The sequence below is a fragment of the Varroa destructor genome, unplaced genomic scaffold (genome assembly GCF_002443255.2).
Source record: "Varroa destructor unplaced genomic scaffold, Vdes_3.0 BEIS01000003.1, whole genome shotgun sequence".
Taxonomy (NCBI): Eukaryota; Metazoa; Arthropoda; class Arachnida; order Mesostigmata; family Varroidae; genus Varroa; species Varroa destructor.
The window spans coordinates 36,952,959-36,976,231 of NW_019211456.1; the positions used below are offsets into that span (position 1 = coordinate 36,952,959).

General features: G+C 43.5%; 1 long non-coding RNA gene across 1 annotated transcript in view; it reads left to right on the forward strand.

Moving 5' to 3' along the window:
* The first annotated feature begins 19,915 nt into the window (after positions 1 to 19,915).
* LOC111248201 (uncharacterized) overlaps positions 19,916 to 23,273 on the forward strand; it is a 21,309-nt gene continuing 17,951 nt past the window's right edge. Inside the window, exons 1-2 of the long non-coding RNA XR_002672461.2 lie at positions 19,916 to 20,046; positions 21,972 to 23,182. This is a non-coding gene — a long non-coding RNA (uncharacterized LOC111248201). The remainder of the gene's footprint in view (positions 20,047 to 21,971; positions 23,183 to 23,273) is intronic.

Consider the following 23,273-nt stretch of genomic DNA (forward strand, 5'->3'; position numbering starts at 1 on the left):
TGTGGAACATTAGGTCGGGGGTAGAGCGCTGCGTCCCAAAGGCCGCTTAGCCTATTGACGGCTACCATGGTAACAAAGTATTAGCAAAGCCATATCTTAAGCAGCTGTTATTTTTACCACCGGCTGTTTTTGTCAAGACCTGACTGCCAGATCGTTCCCGTACCAGTTGATCGATTCTGGCTGCTTCCGTTATTCCGGCTATCCGTGTTGTAGTCAGTGCGTGTCTCAAGTGCGCAAAAAGAGCAATGCACACCCTGACAGTCGCGTAGAGCCGCACTCATAAGCAAGCTAAGAGCGCGGCGAACGACGGCCGCAAAACGAAAGGATGAATAAAGGAGCGATAGAGAAAACCGTCGATCCATAGACGTAGGGACGCTTAGACGAAACATCTGGCTGACGGACAGATAAACACAAAGGAAATGCATCCTGATCTTTCTTTATGTTCATTTTGCTCCATTATCCTCTAGAGCCAATGGCAAACAGCAAAGAGGCCGATGGACATCCCTCGTGTCGGGGATCGCTGCGTCGGTTGTTGCTGCTTTAATCGAAGTTCCTCTCCGGGCTCGCCAGTGGCTGCTGAGGTGCCGCTGACGCCCGAAGGCGTGCGCAGACGCATTATGATGCAATGAGTAGCAGCGGCGACGAACGGGTACTGGACAACAACACTATCTCTAATAACAGTCGACCAAGGTATTGACGAAGAAGATGATGTCTGTCATAACAACAGAGGCGTCTTATGAATGCAAGCTGTTCAGCCATTCAGTTGCAACCGAATGGGCTTGGACCCCGATACCGCAGACTTTAGTTTCAGTGTCACTATGGTAAACTGGCGAAAAGGCACGTATGCTGGTGGGTGGCTGAGAAAGTGTGGGTTGACGATGGCCTACCTAGGCCGGACGCCAGAAAGAACGTTTGCTGAGTGGACATCAATTTAGCTTCGTTCTTAATGTGCGCACTGTTCATCTTGAGCTCGCTTCATTTCAGTTCCTCGTAGATGCCGGCGCTTAGTTCGCCCAATTGATCAACGAGTTTTATCGCTCGGCTGAGGTACATGGAAGACACTCATGGAAAAAGGTATAAGTATCGGAAAAAAAATCAGTAAAAATCGACCTCTCACTTTATATAAGCACTTAATAAGATAATTAATCGACTTTATTTGTCCTACAACTGCTGGGCTAGTGGGGGGTGAATTGATTTCCATTGTCAGGTTGATTTCGGCAAATCTCGTGTTTTTATAGTTTCTACGGTAACAGTATCTACTGACATACAATCTAAGTGAGTACGGCTAATTATCTCGAACATATTGAACGTTGCCCTAAAACAGCTGCGATACAAGTATTATATCAAAGAAAAGGTGTAAATTAGCTTCCCGTTTGTACGCGCTGAACTCGGTCGTTTGTCACTGTCGAGGGGACGGAAGCTGAAAATGGTTCGATTGCACACCCCATAATGTGTTTTTTTTTTTGCTTCTGTACTTCTTGTTTCTACGCTAGACAATGTAGCGAAAAGCTCCCCCAGGTGCCATTGATTTCTCTGCAGCTAATACAAGAGGTTTATTCTGCTCTACTCCGTAGTACATCTGTATGGTAACCATAATACATAAGCAGGCAGATTATCTAGTTTAGTAAGTACATAGTAATTATTAACATGGTGCTATCGCGTTAAGAAACGCAACAATAGCGATAACCTAACTCTAGCAGATATGGTCTACAGGAATACTATGATGTATAACTCTTTGTTTGACTAGATTCATATCTCGTGTACGCGTAGCGGCTAAAGGTCTCAGGAAAACGGCCTCAACGAGTCAGGAAGTCTTCTACGCAACCCACAGACTAGCGAATGCGTTTGTCTCATGTATTTTCAATCTAATACGATGCAACCTATTATTAGAGTTTAATAACATCAATAGAACAGCATACCAATTCAAGGAGACGCTGTACGGGTCAAAATCATCATACACACAAAATAGTTGTACAACACTCGGCTATGTAGCGGATTTTTTGGCGCCCAGTGCTTGCAGGCTCCCTGTCGCCGTCAGGCCCTTCGGCCTTAGATTCGTTGTCGCTGTGTCGTTTCAATTCGCACTAATAGAGCTTGCGCGAAGCGATAGATAGGAGTGTTTGACGTAGAATAATAGTATTTACCGGTCGGGAGAAAGCACAGCGGAGCCGCGGCTGTGTATGTATCTGTCGTGTACAATACACTTTTACTTTGACGCTATTGATATTACTCTTAGTGATCATTACGTTGAAGCGATTGCTGTCGGCGTTGTTGCTATCACAACGCTAAACAGCGGGGGGTGATGGTTGTGGCGGTAAGGCAATGCTAATAATTCGGATTGACTGCCCACACCGCCTCCGCCAGCAACGTCCTTTCATCTTCATGATCATCACTATCAGCATGGCGGATTAGTTGTTGCCACGGCTGCTGCTCCCATAACCGCCAGAGATACCGCCGCTGTTGGTGTCGATGCTACTGACTCTTCAGCTCGTGGTTGTTCCTTATCTTTTAGAAAGTGTTGCACGATTGGCACGTACGTGCATAGCTATATGCGAGTCTTCGACTTCCGCCGCTATAATCGCTGCTACAACTACTACTCCTATTGCTGGCGTCATTGTTGTTGTTAACGGTTGTGGTGTCCTGGTCCCGCGCGCCATTCGTCGGCCTGTGCGCACGTGCGAAGGAACGCGCGCTGCCAAAGCGGGCGATCAGCCTTTCGATCGCTAAAAATCCGCTGATGTTACCACTATCATTACGAGTATCACCATCCGTCATCGGTCGTCCGTACTGTTGAATGAGTTTCATGGTCACAGTTAACATTACTAGCATAAACACGGCCAGCACAAAGGCTCCTTCTTCGTATGCAGCGGCGTCAATGTCATTCTGGCAAGAAGGCCGTTCTGCTTCATGAAATCATAAGGCTAACAAGCGATAGGAAAGACAGAGACACCAATAGAGCAACGACGAGAGAGAAACGATCTCTTGGAGTGGTGCGGCAATGGACTTTGGACAGGTAGCCAGAGCACAGGTAGTCGTACTAGCAGATTGTTGTTAAGAGCAGCGGCGACGGCGGTGGCGGTGGCGGCAGCAGTTCTGATGAGAGCCCAGATAGATTTCCTATTTTAGACCTTGTGGCTGCCTGTACCAGCGTCGCTAGCGCTCTACCATTAATTGGTTGGTGAAGCGATAACAACGCCATTGACGGTAATGGACACGCTACTACGCATCGGCAGCGGTGGCGGCATGTCCTTAGCTGCGCCAATAGGTTCTGAACCTGCGCGTCCGGGAGACGATGCCGGAACCCTTGCACATTACAACGACGTCTATCAACGTCGTCTGCTGCTGCTGATTGCATTGAATGGTTGTGGTTGGTCGGTCGGACGGTCGATGGGAACGGAGCCCATGCGGACGTAACAGTAGCTGACGCTCAGATCAGTATGTTTCCGTGATGAACTAAACTAATACGTTACTCTACAAACGACGAGATTTCTGTGTGATGGCTGTCTGAATAATATAGTAGATTATTGATAATCTACTTTCTTCGCGGCGTACAATGGTTTGGCTAGAACTCGTAGCAAGGAATTGTACAATATATAGGTAGAGAAGGAAAGATTCCAGACAGACAAACAAACATTAGGTTCCTGACTTGGCTCTTAATGCAGATTTTCCAGCTCCTTCTTATTGATTTACTTAGCAGGTGTGCCCGCGCAGAATAAACGTTATTACACATCTGCCTATGTATAGGATATAGTGGTAATGTATTTAGATTTTGTCTGCCCAGCACGGCGGGCAGCTACTCACTGTACCCGTGTTCAAAGACTAGTTCTCCTCAGTGTCTCCTCCGGATCGCACACTCAGCGAGCGACATAAGTCTGTCTTTCTTTGAGAGCAGTGAGCTTGTGCCAGACGAGTGACAAGCTTAGACTGCAGCATTTTTCTGGTCGAAATTGGCCCATTTCGAACAGTATCGCAATAAATTAAAACGAAAGACTACAACAATGGTGGCAAACCCATCTGTAGAACGTCCCACAGACAAAACCGGTTGTGCGCAGCAGTTAACGAACGTCACACTGATGAATAGACTCAACCAAAAACAATGTAGACGGAGCTAGACTTCGAATTTCGTCCGGGGACACGGGGCCACGACTTAGCGGCTCAACAAAGAGAAAACCCTTCGTAAGATCCCTGCTCGACTATTGCAATGGCATGGAAAAGCCCAAACGAGGTTTTCCAGGGCCGCAACTTCGTATGAAAAGCACGCGGCGTTTGAAGTTGAGATTCACCCATTTTAACTACGGTTTCTTTGAAGTCGTGTACGCAAGACAGTACAAACAGTGTATATGCACAAACTTCATTGCTGCATAGATACGCTGCTTGTATTATAAGCAAATATTAGATAAGGGCTGTTGTTGATATTTAGCTGTGCTTTATGACAGATGTGACCGTTTTTTTTCTCTACTGTGTATTATTATTATTATACAGAGTAAAGCAGAGTCTCTCAATGGATTGAAATAATTTGAGCATTTTCTGCTATCTTAAATGAAGACCCTTAGGTAATTAAGGTGACATTTGCCCCACGCACAATGTACCGTAGTTGTCCTTTGCTCGGTGTGTTGACGGCCTCTATGCTTCGTAGAAAGCAATAAATGACATAAAAGCAAAACTCTGCTGAAAGACAGCCCTGACACTTCGGGGGTAGCGCAGAGAATACGCGCCATTGTACGAAGACTAGTTAAGCTGTTGTGTGCCTCCAATCAGGTAGCGTCGTCTATCGGCTATAGCAACAGTAGCGCCAGTCGTCAGTGTTGGTTAAAAATAAAAAGAGTGACGATTTTACGACGCTAAACTTCCGCCTATTAAAAGATTTTGGTCAGCGTTCAATTTTAGTTGGACGTCTATGCAACGTTCGTACTGGTCGTCGAGCTCGTTTCGGTGCCGATGACGGGGCCAGGGCGGAACGCAGTGCTCGCGTGAAAATCAGTATAGAAATGTTCTTTTTTCTATACTTTTTGGAGCGATATCTAACATGTCGAATATCACCGTTAGTTTTATTAGCAGTATCAGTAAGATCAGCTTAAATCAATCGAGAGACAATTGATGACATTTCTATCGTTGTTTTTTTGCTAGCGTCGCCTGAAACAACTGTTCAAACAAGCCTAGCGAGTAGATCACAAGTTTAAAGAATCAGGTAAAAAAAAACAACAAACAATATGTTCGGTTTTGTATTAATTTGCATCGTGATTATAACGGATTAGATGGACAACTGGGAAAAAAATAGCGGCGATCTTTTGTACCGACGCAAAAGCGAAAACAAGATTCACCGAATGGCTTCATGGTCCTGGGAGAGCGCACAGTTCATACCTCAGGGAAAACTGCAAACATAAAAAATTACAGTGATACGACTGCAATAGATCGTTTAATAAAAAAAAAACAAAAAAACATTTTTCCCTAAGTTAAAGAACGGTGTCAGCGTGAGGGTCGTAATGGATCCGAGATACCTGTACTTACGTGTAATTTTTTATTTTTACGCTGGCATTTCAGGGAAGGCCAAGAGCTGTTTTTCCTCAAATACGAGGACGCTTTCAGCGTTTCTTAAATAAAAGCGGTTTTGAAACGAACAATAATTCAACTAGTTTCCACAATATATTTGGCCAGATGTCTTTGCCGGTCTGTTCGATGTCGGGCAGACCCCCAATGCTACCCAGTTTCGTAATAGAGAAACGGCGTTCGCTGGAAATGATGGGGTGCCTATGCTCGGTCTGGAAGCTACGAAGTCAGTGTTACGTAACGTATCAAAGAAAAAACATTAGCAAAAAAGACATGGTGTCTGCGAGAGAAACCTTCGATGGTATGAGTTCCCGTTGAAATGATTACGCCAGGTATATTTTTTCTAAATTTTTTTGTTTCTGCGTCAGACAAAGAACAGCATTTAATCACAGCCGGCTGGTTAACTAACAAACGATCTTGTCGCCTGTGGCTAGTTTGTGATCAAGACTTGTATTGATTTTAACCAAATCATAGCGAACAGCTATACTCTGAATACGTTAATATCGATCAATATATATAGTATTCTCTATTGGAAAGCTATAAACATTACCCAGGAATCAATAGAATAATAGTGCTATACTAGTCGTTGAGCGTGCGTTATTTGTTAGCTTTTATAAGCGAGAACAGAATTTGTGGCCAAGTTGATGAACTTTAGATGGGAAACTTCTAGTGACACAACATAGTCCCAATTCTAAGGAGAAGTAAATTTGTCCCTCATCACATCATGTTTTACGCTCGTTTCTATAATAATTTTACGTGACTCCCCCCTTTATCTCTCTCCCTATATGTTTTCTATCTGTTCTCTTTTTTTTTTCCAATATAACTGACGTCGTACGCAATCAAGCGCGGATTGAAAACAAATGATTGAGTTGTATAGTGTATATAATTGTTGATTCGTCAACGATTCCACCGTTATCGTCGATTGGCCAAACTTCATAGGCAACGATGAACAGGCAGACGTGCTCGCTCATTTATCCAATCGGCTGCAATCCACTCCTCTTCCCAATATGCTCCCCCGATTCTCTTGCTCTTTAACTTTCCACTATATATTTGGATTCGTGTATAGGTACGTATCCGACGACGACGGTGTTGTTGTCGCTATCGTCGACGATGATGACGGCGGTAATCATGATGATTCTAATGGTTGTAACTCATTTCGGCAAACGCGCGTGCTCCGACAGCTATACACGGAAAAGGCGTTTATCACACATAGGGCACGACGCGTGACGCCAACGGTCCGGCACCTCTGCCAATACGGCCGCTAACACAAGTAACTTTGCTAACGTAGTGAGTCCGTTTGTAGCTCGCAGTCGAGTGAATCGAAAACGTGGTAAGAAACATGTTGCAGGGATCATCGGTGTAATGGCAGAAACAACTGAAATAGTAAGAGTACTGAAATAGTGGCTGCAGCGGCAGGTACGAACAGGCGGCTGTAAGAGCACAGGTGAATCAATGGAGTTCGTGGTCGTTTCGAAGTCGCGATAAATAATCGATGAACAACCAAGAACACTCGGTACCGTAGATAGATTAATTAAGATTTTCATCCTTACCACCAGCGTCAACAACAAAACAGGTAGCGACAATAAAAAGAACAACCGTACATGCAAAAAGCTCATGCAGCGAGCTCGTGCACGGATGAGAAACAAGTTGCTTACAAGTTAATAGAAACTGATCAAACCTGATTACCAATATAATGCGCCTAAGTCATAGACTTTGCCACGTAGGATAACAGCCGATATACGCAGGTTTTTTTTTTTTAGTTTCGAAGAACTCTGAACGTCTCTGCGTTTGTTCTGTTTTGGAAGCTTTACTTTTAGGGAGCATAGGGCAAATTCGTCTAGTATAGATGCTATATACGTTGGGCTTAAAAAAAAAAACAATTAATTGCTCTGCGCTGCATTAGAATAGTTTGTATAAAAAGAGCCGATAGCTTACCGACGCCAACGATCACGTCATTGTCGGGAATCTTGTTCTCCTTGTAGTAACGCTGATCATAGGAAACTATTCACTAGGAGCAAACATTTAGCTATTTCTGTAACGGTAGCAGATCATCAGTCTATAACTAGTAAATTAAATGATGAACTTGATTAGGTACAAAGTTGCAATTGCACCGCCAGTTCGCGTACAACTTACGGAATCTCCGCGAACCGTATCGTGGACGAAACGCAACGTAGTATTCACGCTTATAGGGAGCTTATACCTTGCACGATTCACGCACATCAATCCCGCATCTTTACCATTTTATAAACTCGATAAATATCCACATCCATTACTAGGTACTGGCAATGGTAGGATATTACGTAGGCTTGATCCCTACACTTTGGGAACTTGCGTACTAAATTCCTAGCCACCTTTAAAATAAGTTCTCCGTCCTATGAGCAGTCATCAGTGTTGGCGATCGGAAACTACCACGACGGTAGAGGGTGCGCAGCGGATAGGTTCACTTGCAGCCTACTGATATAAGACATAGCTAATAAGTAGTGTTCCATATTCCACCAAGGGAAAATGAAGTTGAATCGGAACTCTCGAACGCGATATCACCTTATCGGTGTGCTATACCATTTAACACACGTAACCATCTTATCATCCCAGAGCGCATCGCGGATGAACAAATGAAAACTCAATTACTGCGGAGAGGTATTAAAGGGCCATCTGTACCAACTACCCCCGTTGGATCAAGGCACCCGATTACCTTGTAAGAGCTATACATAATCGACCTCTCCAAAAGATGATATCTTCAACCGATGCCACTTAGCGTCACACCCGCATTACATATTACAGAACCAGGATGTGTGCTCACAGATACCGTCCACAACATACGTCTCGTTTGACCCACGATCGGCAGAGGGCTTTTCCGCACCTTATCACATAAACACCTCGGAGGGCGGGTTTCGTCCTGTAACAGCGTCAGCGTCGTTAGTCGACGCGTCATTCAGTCAGCGAACAATCGCAGCATGAGCAGTCCCGGTCATCAGAGAAAAGCGGTTGTGCCATGTGATTCTGCCAACAGCAATGATGATTAAGCTTACCTGGAGGCTGTGGCTAGTCGCTCTGTATGACCATAATTGTCAATGCTCGATTGCCCCTTGACAGTGCATGTATTGCCGTTGGCGTCCGCTCCAACTTGGGAACGATCCGACGAAGTGACGCCATTGAAGGCGAGAAGACGATCGTTTGAAAGCGGCATTTTCTCAAGGCGATGACAATGATACGCTACGACGGTACGTAAAAAAGATGTAAAATAGCCAACGCGAGGTGGGTATGCTTCGTAAACTAATGAATATATTTCATTATTTTGTGCTCATCTAACACAAATTTACTATGGAGCCGGATAGGGCGCGAACCGACCGACTGACATTAGGAACGACAACGCCACAGTTCTGGCGACTTATGTAGCTAAACCACTAATTAAATGACGCGCAAACGACGTCAATTCAACAATCCAAATGACAGCTTGTCTCTGTCTGAAAACTGGACTTAGACCAAAATATAGTAATCTCGCTCATACATCGTCGCTACGTTGCTGTCACCTTAAATAAGTAAAGGAGAGTCTAGATCGCAAAACTTTACAGGAGGCAAGGAGCCGAGGAGGTAAATTGTCCTTGTTTGTTACCATGGCATTTTGCAGTATGATGGGCGGCAACCCTTTTTTTGAGCGCGATTTCCATTCAAGCTGGTGTTGTCGCTCAAAGCTTTCGAACAAGACACTGTTATGTACAAGTCATCCAACTACGTCCGATCAATGAACAGGTTAACAGACCTTAAATGACGCGATGGTTAAGGCTGTTGGCGACTCAGTTATCTTGAAGCGCTCCATCAAAGATAGCTTAGAGCTTTGCTTTTTTTTTTTTACATATTTCAAGTTACATTACGTACATGATTAAATAATTAGCGTCAACGTTTAGATTGTCTACTAATAATGCTATCTAAACATTATCTCGAACTATTATAGCATGATAGGCTTGACGCTAGCGAGAATCGCCTAGGGGGAGCCTTTCACTTATCACCAATGTTTCCAAAAAAAGCAATCTGTACTGGTGCTTCCTACTGGGAAAAGCATAACATCTCACATGGCACGCACTCTGCCTGTTAAGAGCTAAGTAAATCCCTTTGTGTATTGTACCATCATACCCCCCATTTAAGCTAATCCATAATCCCCCTACGAAATTAAATGCCATCGCTTATTTATTGTATACCGTCGCCCCTGTCTGTTGGCGTCAACACACCGTGCCATTTGTGACTTCAGATTATTTTATGTTATGACGTACCGCCTTCCAGTCGACCGCGGGAGTGGTAATGGCGGTTGTTTCGAGCTGTTTGACCACACGATTATTCCAAGTCTAACAATAAGTCTGAAATATTTTCATGGGCCTGAAAAGAACATTGGACACCAGGTAATCCTTCCCGCTTTGCCTTCTGGAGTCATCCGCTGAAACGCCCGCCGAGGTATCGGCATCAACACGATCGATAGCGGTATTAATGTTAACAAATGGGCGAACGAAACCTTCTGCCGCAGTTTGTCGTCCTTGCTGACAGTATGAGTTTACAGAAAATCGCTTATGGTACAATCGTAAGGAGGAAGCTCTTCTCGGTTGTTTGTGGTACGTTATAAAGCGTACATCGTATTTATTCTATCACGAGACGGTGAGCCTCGTTCTCAAAGTGGTTCTTTCTGATATTGTTTTTAATAGAACTAGTAGCGGAAATACAATTTCACAATAGAATATGACTGGTATTTACTTATGCTCTGGTTTGCAGCATTGATTTTTAGCAAAAATGAAAGCTGTTTACACATATTACGTGTAACATTTACCCGTTTGGATATTTCACGATTTGTTACATAAAGCGTTATTAGAATTGGGCTAAACACTTCCCGTTGAGTTATCACCACACGCTTTTCACTCTATAGTTGTATATCTATATAGGCACTTTTTTGGTCGCTATTATCATTCCTTTTTATTGCCATTGTCGAAAACAGTCATAACGCAATTGGCGCTATACTGCGCAACCGGACGAAGATAGCTGCAGAAAGACAGCCTTTCGGTGCAAATACACGAATTCTGCTCACGAATCTGACTTGGTGGCACTACTATAGTCGATTGGCCAAACAGATCCGTCTCACGACGCAAGACCGAACAGACAACCTAGTCAAAAGCCATGCGGACGCTCTTCCAAACCAACCGTTCAGGCTCCTCGTAGTGGTTCGTGAGTATTTCCTGTGCCTGACTAAAATGAACTTAGTATATAGGATACGTCGCGAAGCACGTCGCGCCCGACGGTGGCGTCAGACAGCAGGCAGCGACCTGGAAGACTGCTTTCTTTTGGCGTAGACTAAGCAGCCTGGAACTACCCAGTTCATCGAGATTTTGTGCGTTACACGATATCTGCTAAGCTCCCCTTTTGTCAGTTAGATGGTCGCGCGTTGGTCCTTTAAACGAAATGAGGCACGACGTCGACCGGAAAACTAGGACCCCTATGCACCTGGCAATCGGTCCACTGGCCTAGCGACAACCTAGGTCAGCGGGTCACACGTATAGACGCCGCCGTTTTGAGGGACTTTGATAGCACTTAGTGGTGCCGCATGTAAATAAATTAGACATGATGCCTAAAATAGAAACAAAGGAGAACCAAAATGTATACTTAGAACCTTACTCGAAGTGTAAAAGTTATTGCAAAAAGGTAAGCGGCCAATAATAATGCATGCTGGAACTCGGTCGTGCTTCGTAGATCCCTAGTAAAAACTCTAGTGGCTAAGAATTTGTTGTTTATATCAAAAATGTCCCATGTTTCCTGTTAGTCTGTGTGATCCTTGTTCATTCATTTGTTATGCTAGCATATGAACATGTGATATAGATCTATGATAAAATATAGGTTATTACGAAAGGTTATGCATAGACAGAATTAGGGGTCGGCCACCCACTTTCACTGAATAATATAGAATTTTTTCTACGTAATCTACATAAATGCAGCTTTTTCACTGGACCTTTGCATCACAGACAGGGTCCATCCAGGTGCAGTTGTTGACTTAGGCTGATCCTAAAGCTTGCAGGTTACCGTAGGCGCATTTCTCGGCATCGTTTACCCATTCCCTCGAGCACGCTCGTCGTCCAGCGAGGCCAGCTGGACGAGCCTATTCTCCCGACTTTGCTGTGATGGCGTATTCCCCCATACTCTTTTACTGCCTACATTATCTAACCGTTGAATGAAATTGTTATTGTTGTTATGCATACGGCAGTAGTTCATTGAGAATTGGTTGGATTAGCGAAGGTGCGGAGCGGTTATTGTCTTGTCCGACACAATTTTTTCTTTTCTTCGTTTCTACATTGGGCTGCTTTGCTCTTCGGCAAGGCTTCGTTCTGACGCGTTTTGGCCGTCGGAGCGACTGCACGCTCAGTGGCTATGCTATCGATATAAACGATGTTACGCAGACGACTCATGATTCTCCAATTGCCCACCAACGCTATTACCGCATCATCACAGCAACAGCATCGCCATAATATGACGACGACAATTATGGTGCTGGTGGCAATTGTGATGATGTTTATGATGACGAGGACGAGATGCGGCTGCCAGGGTCATGTTATTATCAGTAGCACAGCAATGCTATCCGAGGCTTTGATCCGGATCTGCTTGTTTTCGCCACACGGGCCGATGCCAATAAAGGTATCCCGTACGCTTGATAAAGGTCCACCAAAGCTGCAAATTATCACCGATCATTTTGCACATTCTTAATACAATTCTGCCGGCCGAACCTTCGAGGTTACAATAACGTTATTTACGAATCGCCATTACGTAGGTAAAGCGAACTGCATATAACACGTAGGCACAAAAAGCACAAAAATCGTATCTCATAAAGATGGCTTCAAAAAAAAATAACTGCTATTGGTTTAGGTAATCTGCTTTAGGTAAAAGCTACACTTGTTTTGCATTGGATGACAAGGGTAAAAGGACATAACCTTGCCACCGATGGTACTTAACGGAATTGAATCTGAACAAAACCTACTCGATGAACTACAGTTACCACACAACGATGCAAAAAGTCTTTTGGCTATGTATATGCATTATATTATTTCAGCCGTTAATCTATTAGATGTAGCTCAGGTGCGAAAAGCTGCGTAACACGTGAAACAGCTTTTATCTTGCGGGGGGAAAATCACAAACAATTAGACTGGTGGCGCTCGTGGACGTAGTGGCGCATCTGTCGGTTTTTTTCTGTTGCTCTCGCCCGACGGGGGTCGTCGCTGCGTGGGCGCCACCAGCTCCTATATTGTAGCTTTGTGACGACCCGTTCGGAGCAAAGTGGCACGTGTGTTGGGCAAGGTGACCAACCTACCCGCCGGCTACCATAGACGTGTAATATATAGTTAACAAGTTGTCTGCCAGTAAAAGCTTGACGGAAGTTACTGCACACGCACACATGGTAATGGGGCGTGCTAGCCACGAGCTAAGGCGCGGACCTCTTTGAACAGAGATGGGCCAGTCAATTACACAACCATCGAGGAGAAACCCAGCCGCCGCCGGTGTCATGCGAAAGGCAACGGTTTATTTTACTCGGTAGCCCCTCGAGTCTACCATTTGCAGACGCTCGTGACCGACGTCATCAGTCTCGTTGCTGTTCACTGGCTGCGTCCTATGAAATTTAAATGAGAGAGAAGAAAAGAACGGGGGCCGAAGGCAGGCACATTGCTGACGACGACGTTTGCCTATGGTCGCGGTGCGTGCACGCCGCGGCGGACAGATTTGCTTGATCCATATTACTGTGGTGGGGGCTGCATGTTATGCTCACGTCCAGAGCTTGATCCTCGTTAGTGGAGCCTCACTCTGGTCGCTCAAACGCGTTTCCTCTACGATCAACATGGAGTTTCGAATGCGCAAGCGCACACGCGGCGACGACAAACTCTGCTTGTCCTCGGTGCGTCAACAGCATCATTGACTTCCGTGACCGCTGCATTTACCATCTTGAGCTAATGTACACGTCGCGTCTTCTACGCAGTTGTAACGGCAGATAGTAGGGCCGAGTCAAAGTTCTTCGCTTTCATCTATTTATTATCTACATATCTATTCAGCCATCGCTTGTACGAACTTCGTTTAACAACATCCCACAGCTCAACGGAGTGTGAGTTAAAGGACAACGCTATAATCAGCGACAGGCTATTTGGTGGCATGATTTAGGTTATCGTTGTACAAATGACTGTCGATTGTTTTACGTGTAAGCATGCTTGCTCTGTATTGTATTTTGAGAAATTTTGCGAAATGACCTTATGGAGATAGTGTCTAACAAATGGTGCCCTAACCGTATCAGCCAGATATACTAATTGAATAACAATTTTTAAGTGAAAGTTTACGGCTCGTATGGACTCTAACTGAAATAATTCTAAGCTTGGCGTTACGAAATCCAAATGTTTAAGGAACAAGATTTTTGGGGCCGTTAACGTACACCTTTGACACCGATTCTCTTCCAGAGCGTAGGTACGAACACATGTGCCCGTAAAGTCTTAAACAATCGAAGGGAGAAGCACTTACTTCAGCCCGTTGCTTCAATAGTTTCATAAGATTTCTACACTTAACACCTTTCGAAAATATCGTTGTTACTCGCGACAGTCTTCTGATTCTCCTGATTGAAGGAAAACGTTGTTATCCTAGATTTCGGTGTAACTACTTAAATGTCATTGAAGTAGGAATAAATAAATCATCTGTGACCGACATCATCATAGACGCATTTCTACGGGCACATTTGCTCCTTAGGTCTTCAGTATTGAGATGACCGATCCTTGTGACCTAATTATTCACGTATGGCTCTTCTCTTCGAAATCCTTGGCTGAAGAAGGAAAAAGTACCCTAAACTAAACGAGTCTAACGAGCAGCTGCTAAATGTACAACTGAAAAAATCTCTTATTGTCCAACCGAGTTTGCCTTCGTATATACATAAGATCCACGATTGATCGAGAAAAACAATAGGCATAATTATTTAGCAGGGACCTTATATCTTTTACGACAAACGCTTGATCCCAAAAAAATGTGCGACCAGAAACGATTGAGCAAAAGAGCTTACGTAGGCAATAGTGCATGTCCAGATGGTGTATTTTTTGAAAATAATAATTGTAATACGTCTTTAATTAAACTTTCCGTAATAATAAAAGTAAGACTAACGAGATGGTCATGACACCCCAACGTGAACAGTTGTCGTCAATAGAACTGTTGGTCGCGCTAACAAAATTCTAACGGTTAGAGACATCAAAGGGGGCCGTAAGGCATTACGTACGAATGATGTACATTTAAAATATAGGCTTCTATATAAATTTCACAGGAGACATGCATTTTTTTATGAATAGTTAACAACGCCAATAGTAGGAGATGTCTACTCCTCGAAGTATACATTTTGACAGCCGGATCAAAGTAGGCTTAAAGCCCTGTTTTTTTCTCCATGTTAAAGCATAGCTCGATACTCGTTCGATTCGAACGTTGTGACATTTCTGAGAACTTCTTCTCGTACCAAACGAGCAATGGTTTCCGTGAGGTAACCTGCACGCACGCCAGGCCCCCTCTTATGGGGGTATTAAAGAAAGCAGCAATGATGCAAACGTCGAAGCTACGTACTGTTTCACTATTCCCAAGTCTGATAAACCATTCAGGGTTAGCCATGCGAAAACCCTCTCTAACCTATAAATAAAGCTGATATTACCAATACCATATGATCAGCCTAGACATAAAGTCCTAGCCTTATATAAAAATCGCAATTTTTACTTGGCACCTATGTTAGTTTGCCATCCTTGGATGGTTCTCAACAGCTCTCAGATTAAGCCAACTACTTAGCAGTCACCGCTTTCGAAATTATTGAAATTAAGGACTGGCTAGACTGAATTTAAACAATGCATAGCTGAGCACCTATGACGTTGGGTACGCAATTAGTAGTACGCAATAGTACTGGATATATCAGCTACCTACTAAGAAATCGGTTAATTTAAAGTGTTCGACCTAATTTGCTCTTCTTTATAACGTACTTGTATGAAACGTATTTACAATCAGCAGTGGCCTCTATCAACCCAGAGAATTTATTGAGCACTGAGCAACGCGGTTGGCTCGGAGCACAAAACAAACGATGCCTACGGTCGGTCCCGAACCCACCCTCGTACCTAGCACTACGTTTCATAGGTGCGCACGCTACCAATACGGTATCACGGCCGGGTATGAACGTACGTTCTATGCGCACACGTAGACTCAAGTCAGATCACTCCGCTGAGGATACATGGCCACACTGACACATTATTTTAAACCGTTTATTCTATCTCTAGAAGAAAGAATCGACTATTTTGACTTGCTCTGTGTGTGCCACTAGGCGGCGGCCGCCTTTTTTGATGAATACGCTTGATCCTGTGGAATTTAAAATTATCAACCTTTTTCAAGCGATCTTTTAGGTTTATCCTGAATAGAGTACATAAAAATACTACAACGGTCTATTTTTAGTCAATTTTAAAGTTAATCTACACACAGGACAATACGCAATGCCCCGATATGGTACTTATGAAACAGGACCATCTCCACGTACTTCTATGTTCGAGAAAGTTAATAATTACGCGTTTGCGAGCGGTGAAAAATTGTATCCGGGTCCGATGGGGTCCATGAGCGATCGATAAGTTTGTTGCAGCATGTAAACTTAAAGGTAAGTTATCACGTACGTGAACAATATTATAGTGGTGGTATATCGAAGCTCCTTCTCGACTAACGCCCTATTCGTCCGATCCGCTATACGTGATTCCCTATGCTAAGCATTACAGTTTGTCAAGCTATATTTATAGTCATTAAAATATAAAAGTACTAATTAGGCCGCTTTTGCTCCTGTTTCTAATAATCTATAATATGATATTAGAATCGTGTACTCTTTTCATTTCAGCTATCGTTTATCACTTTGGCTGATTGCGATGGTGGTATCGGGACATCAGCGATGATTTCCTTCCCTGCCCCATTGTTAATTCCATTGCCTTATACCAGTAATGCTGTTCTCTGTTGTTCGTAAAACCTAGCTCAATGGAGACGCGCAGAGAGGGTGCTCAGCTCCGCGATAGATAAGCGTTTGGACAAACAATGATCTATTATTATTATTATTGTGTTCTTATTATTACCGATTATATCAGTGGCTGTGACTACAGATGCAAGCGAGCACAGTGAATACGCGCAAAGCGGCGGCCGGTTTACACTGATCGAGACACGGAGACACCGAAAGAGAAAGGCCGGATCAGATCAGTCTCCAGAACCAAAAGCGCTCCGCCACAGACCCTGCTGCTTCTGCCTTTGTCACCGCTCGGTCAATTGGCAATTCGTAGACAAGCGGTAGCAGCAGGGATCTCGCAGTGGTAAGGGTAAAATACGCTAAACATTGTTTGATTTCGATATGCCGCACTGATAAAAAGTTGTGTACTATCAGGTTAGTCTGACTGCTGATTTGCTAGTCCAGCGAGGGGTCCTTTGTTGGCGCCCAAGCGCGAGAGAGTCACGGAAGAGCAAGCGAGAGCGTGAACGATGGGAGAAATTCACTCGAAAGTCCTAATTATACTCATCTTTGCTAGAAAATGTAGCAGATAACGACTACGACGCTGCTGCTGATGACACTAGTAGGGAAACGATACGATACCATACAACGATTATACGAAAACACGATAGCTGGTAATTATAATAAACGATTTGTCGGATTGTATGTGCACGTCTGCGTGCATGCGCGCACGAAGTCTGAAGACAGTATTAGGCGAATATAGCACAAAATGCACACAATGATAACTAGGGGACCGTAGAATCAAAACAATGTAAGACAAAGCTTCGAGTCAACGACAGAATTTGAGTAGCTGGAGAAAAAGAAGAGCGGGTGGAAGATCAGCGAAGCATCACTTTCGAAAATCCGCTGGTCCAATGTATGAGCACGCGGAGATTGTGAGTCAAGTATTTTAATCGATTTCAACGAAAGGACAATTAAAGCAGCATTAGAAGATGTGACTGAATTCACGGACATCTTGAATTAAGGCCCTAGAGCAACAACGGCCAAATTATATAGCCACCAACAGGATGGGCCATTGTGCATTTTCTGTGTGAAAATATATATACAAATAGTCTCCTGACGAAAAGCGGATCAGTGAACAGACACACCGGTCACCAATGTGCTAATGCCGATAACAGTGCTAAATTCAATAATTATTGTATGATAATCGCAAAGGAAGCTAGGCAAGATGATAGCGTGTCAAAATAATTGTGAAGACTAAAAGGCTGAATAAAAACTACGTAAATTTAGGAAGATATCGGTATGCAGCGACAAATACTCCATGCAAGGTAAACTGCTATTCGTTGAAGAGTAAAGATATTGCACTCAGCAACGAACAGATATTACAGTAACGTTTCAAAAAAATAAACTTGTTGTATGTTTAGCGGTCTGTAGGGTTAGTCAGCCGCTAGGCCGAATATCTGGGTCGAAGTAACGATAAAACAAGCCCCGACACAGGACTAGGGCTAGCAAAATGTGTGAATTTAGTCGGTGCTACCGCAGGGAAGAACGCTTCCCAAAAACCCACACTATCAGATGAAGCATCGAGATGAGAGGAGAGGATATGTCTGCGTAAACGGGATCTACACATGAATCATTTAAAGCAAACAAAATTATGTTTTTGAGCGACATTAGGGTGATATATCGATTTACTTGCTACTTTGAAAAAAACTGCGCGCGTCTGGGTAATAATTACTTCCGAAAACTTCACTGTCAGTATGGCTAACCTACAGCGCTGATGATCAGAACTCACCATAAGATCGCAATTGTATGAAACAAGCGGTTTTAAGTAACGTGCCGCTTCCTCCTTCTACAAAATAATAAACAGTTTACTATGAAAACGCCACGTAAGACACAAGCATGAAAATGTCACGCTTCTTCCGGCATCCATCTCATGCATCTCTTCTCTCCCTCGTTTGTCCTGGCGTCCCGTTTTTCGACCGAGTCGAGTTCTGTCGTTTGTATCCTTAGCAGTCTTTTTCCTTATGCAGCTTCAGTTCTCTCTCCCGTTACAATTAACGGCCACATGTTCCCTTTCGTCATTACTGTTGCATCTTATTCAAATATTACACCTGCGTACCTGTCTTGCCTTCAGCAGGAACCGTATCGCCTAGCACATTGTGGGCTCGTCGCGGCCATTAGTACACAAAATAGCCGTAACAGCTCTTCCAATTTGTCCAGCATCTTCCTGGCAGTCAGCGTGTTCGTCTGCTCGTCTGCCTTTATAGGACCACTGCTGCAAACAAGTGCTGTCTTGTATGGATGCAACGCTGGTTCATCTGGATTCTTCCACAAACAGATATATCTCTTAGTGAAGTCGCAGTGAGCGCGGGAGCCCAGACAAGTCACAAGTGATAAGTGAAACGCTGATAACCAAGAGATAAATTGAATAACAAGCATACAAATAACAGGAGCAGGCCCATATAAAAACCTTGCAGATGGTTTTTTTTTGTCCATCGCTTAGCCAATTAGTTTCGTACTTCTTCGTTTGCCGAGGCTGCTGTTGCTGCTGCGTTAGGTACTGTGGGTATTGTTAGTGGTTTCAAATCTGCCATAGGAAACATTCGTAAGCGGAGAATAACAACAACAACAACAACAATAACAGGAGTAGTAATAACAGCCGCAACAACAGCCAATCTAAATATAGGCGTTATGTCCACTCTGCTATCCCAGTGCACTGTAGCTTGTTACGAGGCGTCGGTAGGCGAATTTAAAGCTGGAGCCCATCCGTCGTAGATAACGCCAGCTGATTTATACTTAAATTTAATTTTTTTCTTGGAATAATATTAACGAACAAATCTACTTGCATGTGACTATCGTTTAATGACCGCTAGCATATTGTCATCTGGCCTATTGGCCGGACAGGTGACTCAGCGACGGATAGGTCTTCTGTGTAACATCATTGTACGGCCCAGCAACACGACCTAAGAACCGCTATTAAGAATTTCAATATTCTTCCTCCCCGGTAGTATCAACACAGTTATTATAACATCGCTTCTATAACTAATACTTTGCAAATGTGAGGACTATTTCCTCACCTTTTCCTTGATCATTGATTGTTATTTTTTGCTAAACACGATTATTTTTATAGATGGTTATTGTCACAATTCCTGAATTGAGTGGCGTTTTGAATTTTTGAAATTGCGCGCTCTCATTGAAACTAAGCATTATAATTTTGTAATACACACCATCTTGAAACGTGTAAAATATCAACGCACAAAAGGTGTCTACTTTTAATTTCAGCGAGCGATTAGTCTTCTAACTTTATCTTTTTTTCTTCTGTCTATCGTTACGGGTTGGCTATTAGGCTCTAGGTGCTCAACATCGGTGAGCATGTTCCAAGTAATATTCATTAAGTCTCGTGTTTTTAAATTAGGCGCCATTTTGATGGACGCTCATTCGACAGATACTGTGGCAAGACACGGACGGGATATTTTCGCATCATCTGAGTGTTACGCAGCCTCCGTTTTTCTGTAAGTGTCAAAAAAATAATGGAGAGCGCTACCGGCACACCTCCTGTGCTCGATTGACTCGATCAAATTCATTAGTTCAGGGGTAAGATCCCTCTTAGTGTTGATCGCAGAAGCTGATATCGACCATTCCGTGGAAGGGGTCGAGATGTGTAACATATCAGCAGTTAATCTGGTGATCTTCTTGTGATTTATGTTAGAGTGACCGGGGTAACATCTGTAATGTAGCGGCAGCCTCACCTGACCCCCTCCCCACCACCACTATAACAATAACAACAGCTAACAATTATGGCAAATGCTACCAGTACTTGGTAAACAGATATATTTAATGATGATTGCAGGATGAAAAGTGGGCTTATTTATTTAACAATTCCATGCCTCGGTGACGTCCATTGTTACAAACATATTTTATTAATGAGGTTAGCACAGTTGGTCAAGCAAGTATCTAAATACATGACATTTTGTGGCTCATGATAATCAATAATATCGTAGACGACCTGATAATATCTAAGGACGTGAAGCAAAAATATTAGTAAAAACAATACGATGAAAAATAATAAAAACATGAGAAAAATAGTTAAACACTTTATGGGAATATAACGGTCGCTCATTAAAGTTCAATCAGAAAAGGCTTTAAAATATGGGGAAGTCTACAAGCTAAAGCGGGTACGAATGTTTACAACCCTATAAAAACGTATCTAAGTCGAACATATGGTTACGTTGCAGATATGAAAAAAGTGTTATACATGGAAAGTATTTTTTATAGAGATGTATAAGAATGCTAAACTATTCTTCGCTGATCGATGCTTTGTTTGACCTAAAAAAGACTCGAGTCAATTTAATTTGTCCGCAATTATCTATTGGGATCGAATTGTGAATATAAGGACCACAGAGTTAACTAAAACCATTGGACTCTCTAAGTATACGAGTCAATACGAGAGAAATTGATAAGATTAACGCGATATAAACCCCCTATTTCATGAACATTCCGATGTATGTATATATACATACAAAAGCAACATAATGGACTTTGACGGTTAATTCAAGGATCTATATTTCCTTTCTATCTTCATACCAGTATATACTTTATTTATTATATACTTATCTGTCGCTTTTACGGAAACAGATTTTAACATAACGTCGTGTTAACTCCGCCGATGAGTTGCTAATGCTTAGCAATGAATAATATAGATTCCTGTAGGCGCAGCTCCAGCAAGGTGTACTAAAGAAAAAAAAGCAAATGTCCATTTTACGGTAACGCGGTCTAGTTGAATTTCTACGGTATCGATTCTAGAAAGATGCGTCCACTTGAAAAGGTCGGATACGAGGCAAGCCACCATGAGTTGTCTTCCGAGTCAGTTTTATGTTGGTGGAATCCTTGCTGCCATAAGGTTAGGTGAATTATGGTTTCTTGCTATAGGTTGCCATATAAATCATAGTAATGGTATAGCCGACATAGTCGTACATCCATCGATATATTATATTCTAATTTGGGACTTTGTTATTGTTTACAGATCGTTGTTTTAACGGTCCTATTATGCATACTGCATTAGCCTGAGCAGGATTGAAATCAATTGATTCGTAATGGATCTTTGTCCTTTTAAAAGCATTATTATTGGTAGGGCATCACACCTCATATACCAACAAACAATCAACTTCGAGCTTTTACGTAGCTAAATATTCGTACATTCGAATCTAGCACAGCTGCGACAAAGCCTAAAAACGAGCCGGCACAGGACGACATCAATTACAAACTGGATATCAGCGCGTGGAACAAAAAAACATAATACAGCCAACTAATCTAGCCAGATATAGATGAAGGCATATTTCGTCTGCTGGCCGGCTGGATACCCTCATACTCCCTCCGTCAACCGTCGCAGAATAAAACGCATTAAGACGCTCTGCAATGCTGTGCTGTACTTTGACAGGGACGCCGACGATGACGAGAACGATGCCGGAGACCTCGCACCAGTCTGCGGACAGCTGTCGCCCGGGAGGAAGGAGGAAGCTCTAAGACATTAGATCGAGCTGGACGATCATCCAGTCAGTGGTGGTCCATTCTGATTCATGATCGAAGCTGATCATGCGCCTGGAGCATGACGTTTCAGCCAGTGTTAGCGAATACATCTAATCGAGTCGTGGCCGGTCGTACAGATGATGCTAAGCATCTGCAGCCAGGCTCTGTCTGCCGGTGTGGAGCAGCCGATCGACTGACGTTAAAGGCGTCGGTCAAGGGCGAAAGCTACAATAAAACAGCTCAGTAAAGGGGTGAGTCAGAAAAATTGCTATCGCACTCTTCGGATGCTGTTGTTCGCGTAACCTACAACGATGAGAGTGATGAAGATAAGAAATTTTGGTAATTTGCTAAAAAGAGGCCTTTTTCCGGAAGAGCGGTGCTGCCACGGTATTGCGCGAGAAACGGCTTTTGTGTTGTCGGTACGAAAGGCTCGAGAGAATCGTATTGAGCGGATTTTCTCTTAGGACTGCGGTTGCCTAGTAATAATATGTTTCCAGCTCCCATGATAGCTCAAGCGGGACTTAAGGACACGTGATAAGGTAGCGTCGATTGGAGACGAGATGAAAGCGCGCTTCGTTCCATGCTCGAACTAGCCGGCCGTTTGATATAGTGGATGTCAGCCGGACCGGCCATTAGCACTCCAAATACTTATTGAACAATACAATAACAAAAAAGGAAGCTGGCAACATTGTGTGAACAAGCTCTACCTCTTTATACAAGATCCTTTGATGCAAATGAATTGAAAACAGCTGAGAGAGGCTGCAACGCGATTTTTTCGCGCAAGGACGGACACAGAGAGACGGGCACATGTGCACAGGCATGCATTATCAGCATTATCGGCATCGCAGTTCTAATGCCAACGACAATGACGACGACGTCAATGTTTAACAGACTGCAGAATCTAGGAGATAGTAAATAACAGAGCAGAAACATTATAGCAACTATTACCGCAGCGTTTAGCCACTGCTAGGTCGTCATAGTCGTCGCAGCAACTGATGCTGGTGTTGCTAATGCTGCTGGTTAGTGCCAGCCTCTTCACCCAGAAGTTCTGCTGAATTTTCGTCGGCAACAACCGGCTTAATCGTTGATAGTTCGCCTTTCGATGAGGAGTAACGAAACACGGTACGAGTATTTTTCTACTCACGAAAAGTTATTAGCGATAAATATCCACACACGTTCGCACACAGCTAGCAAGACACACGCGCCCAAAACA